A 9,637-nucleotide genomic window follows, 5' to 3' on the forward strand; every position below is an offset into this window, starting at 1 on the left:
CTCTGACAGGTTGGCCAGACATGCTCTGGTTCCCCTGAGTCGGCTCAGGAAGAATTCCCATGATGACCTGCTCCATTCTAGTCCACATCTCCAATTTCTGAAACCGGCTTATTCCTGGGATCAGCTCTGGGAGGGTTTTGAAGTGAATACAATATCTGAGCTATTCCTCTTTTGACTTCAGCCATCTCTATCTGTAAGGTCTCCACGGGATGGACCCAGGCCTATTCGGGTGTTTTCATATTGGGTGGATCCATGCTTACTGGGTTGCAATCACTTGGTAGTAGACAATCTCAAAGAGATGACTGAGGTGATTCTGGATTTAGGCGGGTCAACCAATCACCCTGATGCGTCCAAAGGGACCGCGACGAATTCTTGAGATATGGAATTGTGCTTGAACCAAAAGTGGTTTATTTTAGGATTCTTGAATTCCCAACCCCTTGTTCACACATCCACTAGATTATCAACTAATGATCCATCCAAAGTTAGTCCGCTTAATGATAGAGGGTGGATAGTGTTCGATGCCCCTGGTCCACCCAATGTCATAAGTGGGAGATTTATACAAATGGCTTGTCAAGAATATTCCCATAAGACATTCCATGTCATAAAGTCATGCTTTCCTTGCTCTTTTCCCACTAGGTGACCTTCCTCCTGATTTCCTCGGGACTTCTCGAGACTTGATGTGACTTTGGCGGGATTGCCCCTAAGTCACATATCTGGACTTTTTCCTTAAGAAGGAGGGACACCTTTTATCCGAAACCCACTTTAGGAAAGTAATTCTTTATGATGGAAATATAGTGTAGGAACATTCCTTTTCAAGACTACAAACAAGTTCTACAATTAGCTTGTGGCGCTCCTAGCTTCTTCATCTATTTTCTACATGATGCGAGCATGTGGTGGATGCAATAGGACCGACAAGGCTTCCTTGACAGGATGTATATATGCAAGGTATGTGATCCTTTTGATATACCAGTAGGTACAAGATCAAGGGGGTGACTTCCTTATCTATTACTCGTGACTACACACAAGGTTAAGCAATTGGCCACGAGGTGGTGGAACCAGAGTGATTGTGTGCAAAGGTGTAATATAGGGTAACCATCATTTGATCTCAAAATGCTGTAAAGGGGTCAAACCTCCCCGAGGGTGCTGGCACAAATAAGGACATCCTTCGATCTCAGAATGTTATAAAGTGCACGGACCTCCCTGAGGGTGCTGGCACAAATACAACATCCTAGCCATTTGACGATACCTTTCATTCTTGTACAGGAAGTGGGTATCATTTTCTCTCAGAGTACTCTCCATGACATGCACTGACCTCCCCGAGGGTGCGGACATGACAGGGAGTCCCTCGCCAAATAATTTCACTTTGAGCATGATGTATGATGTAGTTAGTGAATACAATTACAAACATGGCGTTAGCCAAACATGTTTTCAAACAAATGTGGTGGAAAATGTTCTTGCATTTAAAGGTAGCATCTAGTATTGGAAGCTTGACATTTGTCCCTAGTGGAGTCACCACTGTGAGGGTAGCGGTCGGAGATGGATCCCCGCCATCTCTGCTCTCTCTCTCTCTCTTTACCTTCATATGGAGAGGGGGAGGTGGCTTCGGGTCGTGTGTGCTTCGTTTGTGGGCCTTGCACCATTGTATCACCACTTGGAGATATGTGGAGGCCTATTTCGCAAGGGTGTAAAATTCATCTTTTGAGACGAGGGTTTTGATGATGGTCCAATCTAGGGATCCGGATCATATAAATAGGGTTTGGAATTGCCACCTAGAGTTATGGGCCTAGGACCCGGGGTGGGCCCAATTCCTGAGAAAAGGGCCCAAAATTTGGTCTGGTCCAAAGATTTAGGGTAAGTGTCATGTCACAAAGTTGGAATGGTGTAAAACACCCAATCTACCCATTTCAACTGGTCTTCTTGCTAGATGCTTGAGAACAAACATTTTCCACAATTATTACTATTCCACATGTATGGCTAAGTTATCACACATATTTACATTAATTGAATTCAAACTATTATATACACTAAAACAAGGCTTATTAGATGTCTACATTATGTTTGAATGGGGAGGGAGATTACACCTAAATTTGACCCCTGTTTTGGGTCAAGAGGGGTGGGCCCCTGATTGGCATCGGCTCGGACTATCTTTCGTGTTCTCTTAGCTCAGGGGAAGATGGTCTTGACCTCCAACTTCCTTTCTTAAGAGATGCTGATTGTGATGGTATCCAGACTGAGTTCCAACTAGGAATGGTTGCTTTAGGATTTGGATTCGGACAAAGCTTTGATTAGGGAAGACTATTTTTGGATTTGGATTCGGACAGAGTTTTAGCTAGGGAAGGCTATTTCTGGGCTTGGGATGAGGTGGCACTCCAGCAGAGCTTCCATTGGGAATAGGCTAAGGGATGGCTAGACTAAGGTGGCACTTCAACAGAGCTTCCGCTGGGAATGGCTATTTCTAAAAAGATTCTAGGGACACTCGGATAGAGGTTCGGATAGAGGTTCGGATAGAAAAGGCTATTTCTGGGTTTGGGATGAGGTAGCACTCTGGCAGAGCTTTCGCTGGGGATGGCTATTTCTAGGCTTGGGATGAGATGGAACTCTGGCAGAGCTTTCACTGGGGATAAGCTAAGGGTGGGCTAGGCTGAGGTGGCATTTCGGTAGAGCTTTCGCTAGGAATGACTATTCCTAGAAAGGTTCCAGGGACACATGGACAGAGGTTCGGCTAGGAAAGGCTATTTTTGAAAAAGAAATGGGCTGACCTAAAAATAGATTGAAGAACTCCAAAGTCTCGAAGAACACTTTGAAGATCCGAACAAAGTTTCAGATCTTAACATAGCTCTCTTCGTAGACCCGAAGAACCTCAAAAAAGGGAGGTTTCTATCTCAAGAACGCTCAAGAATGCTCAAGAACACTCAAGAACATTTAAGAACACTCAAGAACACTCAAGAACACTTAAGGGAGGTCGCTTAAGAACATACTATTTTTGGCTAAAAACTGGATCTAACTAAGAATTTGGATTGATGATCTTCAAGATCCCAAAGAACACTTCGAAGATCCAAATGAGTTTTTGGATCTTGACGAAGATCACTTTGAAGATCAGAAGAAAATCAAGAGGGGGCAGGGGAGGAAAATCTCACTCTAAAAGGGGATTAAGGTGTTTGTTGGTGTGTTTTTTCTATGGGAGAGGGGGTATTTATAGTTTTTTTTCAACCAAGTAGGAGAGGGGGAGGAATCTCTTTATCCAGTGGACGAAAGGGGGGCTCTTGCCTAAAGTGAAGAGAAAGGATTTTTGTCCAATGGGTAAAAGAGGGGTTGAAGGAAAAAATGGGTGGGGAGGGCTTTTGTCCAGTGGATGAAAGGAGGTTTGAAGGAAAAAATGGGTGGGGAGGGCTTTTGTCTAGTGGGTAAAAGGGGGTTTTCAGAAAAAATGGGAGGAGAGAAATTTTAGCTTGGAAAAAGGTGATTTTTGAAAAAGCGGGAAGAGCGAGAAAGTTTGGAAAAGGTAGTTTTCAAAAAAGCGAGAGGAGAGAGAAAGTTTTGCCAGAAAAGGCAATTTTTGAAAAAGCGAGAGGAGAGAAAAATTTTTGCTGAAAAAGGTAGTTTTCGAAAAAGGAAGAGGAGAGAAAATTTTGCCGAAAAAGGTATTTTTCGAAACAACGAGAGGAGAGAAAATTTTATTGAAAAAGCAATTTTTGGAAAAGTGAGAGGAAAGAGAAAAATTTTCAGGGGTGCGGGTGATGTCACGGGTGCTCGAATGCATGGGAGGAGGGCCATGTGCATGGTGTGCTGGCACAGTATGCACAGTGTGCGGGCCATGTGCACTGTGTGCAGGCCATGTGTGCATGGTGTGTTGGCACAATGTGCACGGTGTGCAGGCCATGTGCACGGTGTGCAGGCCAGGTGTGCATGGTGTGTGGCTGGGGCCTGCACACTGTGCGGCAGGGCCTGCACACTATGCAGCAGGGCCATGCATAGTATGCGGCAAGGCCACGCACAGTGTGTGGCAGGCCCACGCAAAGCATGCGACAGGGCCATGCATAACGTGCGGCGGGGCCGCGCACAGTGTTCAACAGGCCTGCGCACAACATGAAACAGGCCTAAGCACAGCATGTCGCAGGCCTGCGCATAGCATGCCGCAGGCCTGCGCACAATGTGTGATAGGCCCGTGCACAAGTGTGCGGCCAGGCTAGGCTTGGCTGGGCTGGCCGATTGGGTGGCTAGCCGGGCCGGTGTGAGCGACATGTGCTCAAAAAAACGTGATTTTTCGGGAATGATTGCCAGAGATCCGTCAGTCTGATTTTGGCGTACCATATATCATCAGAATTTTATTTTCTAGCACTATCTATCTGTATGGTCATCTTGACCAGATTCTTTCATATATGAAATGTCAAAATTGGACCCCTACCCTCCCGCACAGGGATTTCTAGGGTTTCAGACCCGGGAGTGTTTCGGGGTTATTTGTGTAGGTAGGAGATGAATTTTAGGGTGTTTGGGTCAGGTGAAGGATTTTTCCAGGTTTCTAGCGGGATTGTCCATGTGCGCAACATATGTGTGGGAAGGCGCGACATGAAGGCAAAAAAACGTGATTTTTCGGGAATGATTGTCGGAGATCCGTCGGTCCGATTTTGGCGTATCATATATCATCGGAATTATATTTTCAAGCACTATTCATCTGTATGGTCATCTTGACCAGATTCCTTCATATATGAAAAGTTAAAATTAGACCTTCCTCTCTCCTGCACGGGGATTTCCAGGGTTTTGGATAGGGAAATGTTTCCATCAGCATCTCTGTCGGTCAAAAGTTGGAAGTCGCGTCCAAGATCCATATTTCATTATAGCCAGAGGAGGGTAACAAAATTGGGTGTCTACACTCCCGTTTATCCAAAAATCCACTTTTTACCATTGGCAAAAATTTTGTCTCCTCCCATCTGTCCAAAAACCCCTTTTTACCCATTGGTTAAAAATTCTCTTTTCTCCATGTTGAACTAGAAGTCCTATAAATACCCCCCCACCTTTGGATTTAGGACACCAAGATCACAACCCCACAACCACCCTTAGGAAGTGAAGCTCTGCCCTCTCTTCTCCTCCCCTCCCCCTTTGAGTTTCTTCAGGTCTTTGGAGCGATCTTCGTCAAGATCCAAAATTTTATTCAGATCTTTGAAGTGCTCTTCTGGACTTTGAAGATATTCAATCCAAGTTTGTAGTTCAATCCATTTTTTCCAAAAATAGCATGTTTCTAGCTTCCCCCTTTTGAGTCCTCTTGATCTTTACCAAAAAAGTAGAGATCCCTCGCCCCTTAAGGTTTTTCGGGTCTACAAAGAGATCTTTGTTAAGATTTAGAGTTCTGCTCAGATCTTCAAAGTGTTCTTTAGGGCTTTGGGGATCTTCAATCCATTTTTAGGCCAATCCATTTCTTTCCAAAAATAGCAGTCCCTAGTAGAAGCTCTGTCTGAGTGCCCTTGGGATCTTTCCAGATACAGCCATTCCCAGTGGAAGCTCTGCCGAAGTGCCACCTCAGCGTAGCCTTTCCCTAACCATTCCCAACAGAAGATCTACAGATGTGCCACCTCAGCCTAGCCCTCCCCTAACCTATCCCCAGCAGAAGCTCTACCGAAGTGTCACCTCAACCTAGCCCTCCCCTAGCCTATCACCAGCGGAAGCTCTGGCAAAATGCCACCTCAGCCTAGCCCTCCCATAGCCTATCCCTAGCAGAAGCTCTGTCGGAGTGCCACCTCATCCAAAGCCCAAAAATAGCCTTCCCTAGCCGAAGCCCTGTTTGAATCAAAATCCAAAAGTATCCTTCCCTAGCCGAAGCTCTGTCTGAATCAAAATCTAAAAGTAACCATTCCTATTCGAAACTCTGCCCGAATATCATCACAATCAAAATCTCTCGAGAAAGGAAGTTGGAGGTCAAGACCATCAGGGGCCCACCCCTCTTGACCTAAAATAAGGGTTAAGTTCAGGTATAGTTTCTTAACCGAATTGTCATCATGTAGACTTTATATAGACCTTGTTTTAGTGTACATAGTCGTTTATATTTAGTCAATGTATATATGTGTGATAACTTAGCCATGTATGTGGAATAGGAATAATTGTGAAAAATGTTCATTCTTAAGCATCTAGCAGGAAGACCGGTTAAATCGGATAGATTGGGTGCCTAACACCTTCCCAACTCTACAACCTGACACTTACCCTAAATCTCTGGACTAGACCAACTTTTGGGTCCTTTTCTCCGGAATTAGGCCCACCCTTGGGTCCTAGGCCCATACTCCAAGCCCTTTTGTATGATCCTGATTCCCATATTGGACCATCATTAAACCCTCATCTAGAATGATGAACTTTACACTCTTACGAAATAAGCCTCCACGTATCTCCGAGCGATGATACAGTGATGCAGGGCCCACAAGCAAATCACACATGATACACCCCTCCCTCATAAAAGAGAAAGAGAGGAGAGAGGACAGAATGGATGCAAGTCCTTTTCCTCTAGGGGAAGAGAGACATCTCATCATTCTTCGGCCGCTACCCTCACAATAATGAGATTGGGCCACTTTGAACCAATTCAAAGAGATTGGGCCACTTTGAACCAATTCAAAGAGATTGGGTCACTTGGGGCCGGGTTAATGACAATGGGCAACCTGGGGCCGGATAAATGAAATTGGGCCACCTGGGGCCGGGTAAATGCAATTGGACCACCTGGGGCCGAGTCAATGAAATTGGGCCACCTGGGGGTGGTTCAATATAATTGGGCCACCTGGGGCCGAGTCAATGAAATTGGGCCACTTAGGGTCAGGTCAATGAAATTGGGCCACCTAGGGCCGGGTCAATGAAATTGGGCCACCTGGGGCCAGGTCAATGAAATTGAGATCTTGTATTTAAGCCCTTGAATCTTGAAAAATTGGCTCTTGATTTAGAATTGTTGAACTATGATGTTTAGCTTTTGATTTGGAATCCTTGAGCTTTGATTTTTTGACTTTGATTTGGAATCTTGATTCTTTGAATTTTGGCTTTTGATTTGGAATCTTTGAGCTTTGATTTTTTGACTTTGATTTCACCTTCAACTTTTACCTCCCAATTTCACCTTCCATTTTCATTTTTTTATCTACCAAGTAGATTTTACTTTCCATGTGATTTTAATTTTTACCTACCGCAAAAAAATATATATATTTTGAATTTTGTTTTTTGGTGGTAAGAACTCTTGAATTGCACCTTGAAATTAGAATCTCAAAAAAAAAAAAATTTTGAGGAAGAATTTTTAACCATAAAATGGTCCCCCCTCCTGTTCACTCACTATTCTGAGTTTCTTGAGTTGGGAACAATTTGTGAGTGAGTGAGCTCGGATTTTGGAATCTTCTCGAAGATCCAAACCTTTTTGCATTTTTTCGGGTTTCTTGAAATTTTTTCTGAAGATCTTCAAATTTTCCTTTGAAGTTCTTCATCTTCCTTTTGAAGATCTACATAGTTCTTGAGGAAGGAGTCATTTGGAGAATTTGACATCTTTTTGGGCTTCTTTGTAAATTGGGGAACTTCTTGGGGTTCTTTGTGATTTTGAGAAATATGGCTGAGAGAAGAAAGAGAAAGACTTGTGGAGAGGTCCAGTTGGATGGTTGTAGCAACTCTTCTCAAGGGAATGAGAGTCTTACGGACTGGTATTCTAGACAGACACTTCACAATACTCAAAATCATGTCTATAACTCAGTATAGAGTTCATGGTTAAGGCCTTGCATTTTTTTTTTTTTTTTTATTCATTCATTATTGTTTTGCTTTCTCCTATCATTCATCATTTTTTTATTTTTTATGTTTTTTTTTTAAATGCATGATGGGGAAGTACCACCGACCTTGGCAACGTATGGCCACCCAAACACAGCTCGTGGTTGGTACAGGATGCTCCCCTACAGAGTGAAGGAGATGGTTAACTCATCATACCTGAGTCGATTGGTTTCTATAGAGACTGGGAAGTTCAGCCCAACATTGGTAGGGGCCCTGACGGAGCGGTGGTGGCCGAGTACTCACTCCTTCCATCTTCCTATCGACGAGATCACTATCACGCCCTTGTGTTTCTATGCCCTAACAGGCATACCATTTGAGGGGAGGCCCTTGACCCTTCCCAATACTTTGATAGCTAGGGAGTTCATGGATTTGACAGGCATAAATATCAAGGGTGATCAGACATACATCCGCCTTGGTGAGATCAGTGCTCTTTGGTGGACGACCGGCTTGGGGGTGAACCCTGGTAACTTGGCACAGGTGACCCGTTCTTTCCTTTTGTTCATTGTGGGTCATTGTCTCTTCGGTGACCTCTGAGGTAGGGTAGACATTCGCATGGTCACCTTTTTCCAAAATCTCCAAGATGCGGACACCTAGGATTGGGGCGGGGCTGCTTATGCATATTTGTTGTGGTCACTGGATCTGTTATCATATGGGGACCGAGGTCTCATGGGAGTGGGCTACATCCTCCAGGTAATCTCTTGTTCTTGTACTCATTTCTTTTCATTTGATTACATTTCTTCACTTGGATTTTTCAAATCAGCCCTGGTGCTATGAGCATCTGGAGATTATGGCTCCCATACTAGAGGACCCTCAAGCATCACCCTTTCCTATAGCAGTGAGATGGGAAGATAGCCGAGTACACAGGTTCTTACGCCATCCTCCAAGGACTACTGCCCATTCTCTCCTGAATGGTCTTACAGAGGTAAGCCACGCTTTATCATTAAATTTCCTTATGTCCTGTGTCGTACTTATTTTTTCTTGAATTTGCAGGTCACTTGGAGACCATTCCATCCTCTTACGTTCCTGGACCTTGATGAAGTTACTCGGGCTAGATACTTATCAGAGAACCAAGTCCTATTTAGGGGGATATGGGACCATGTCTGGTATTTAAGAGAGAGGGTCATACCCTAATGCTTTGATACTGATACACGCTTCTCTCCATGTCTTCCTCCACCAACCATGCATTGTCCAGAGTGCATTCCTAAGGACCAAATTGAGAGACTGGCTGACGAAATATGGGATGATTCATTCCTTGAGTCAGATAGGGATTACAAGTCTTTCCATGAGGAAGAGACTATTTGCACTCCTCTCGGTCCTGATGGACCAGTGGTATGTTGCTCTTCCTTGAATATCTCCTTTAGTCTTTCAATTCCTTTTAGCCTTAATCAATTTTTTTTCAGGGGAGAACACGGCTTGTAGACCTTTCTACCATCCAATCACATGTCAGTGCTGCTGGTCCATCCAAAACCGGACCTTCTACTAGCGTGGGTGGATCCCTCAGGATAGCCACCATTCCCTTCTACGGCTTCCCAGGTTGGTCATATCCCAACATAGCCAATCCTAGCATCCCTCATCTTTTGAGGCGGAGAATAGACATAGATGCTTCTCTCTGGCTGCCCATTCCATATGATTATGTGAGTATCTAATCATCCTTTGTTTGCTTGGCTTTCGACCTTCCTTGGCTGATACGCTCCTTCTCAAGTGTCTCCGGAGGTCTATGCGGAGATCCGGAGGATGCATCAGGGCTTGTGTGAGGTGGTGATTGACAAGGTACTTCTCTTATTTTTCTTCTTCTTTTATTACCCTTTTCTTGACCATCTCTCATATTCCTTAGGATGGAAGGATTGTTGCCATAGAGGACCAAGTC

The sequence above is a fragment of the Macadamia integrifolia genome, chromosome 5 (assembly GCF_013358625.1).
Source record: "Macadamia integrifolia cultivar HAES 741 chromosome 5, SCU_Mint_v3, whole genome shotgun sequence".
Lineage (NCBI taxonomy): Eukaryota > Viridiplantae > Streptophyta > Magnoliopsida > Proteales > Proteaceae > Macadamia > Macadamia integrifolia.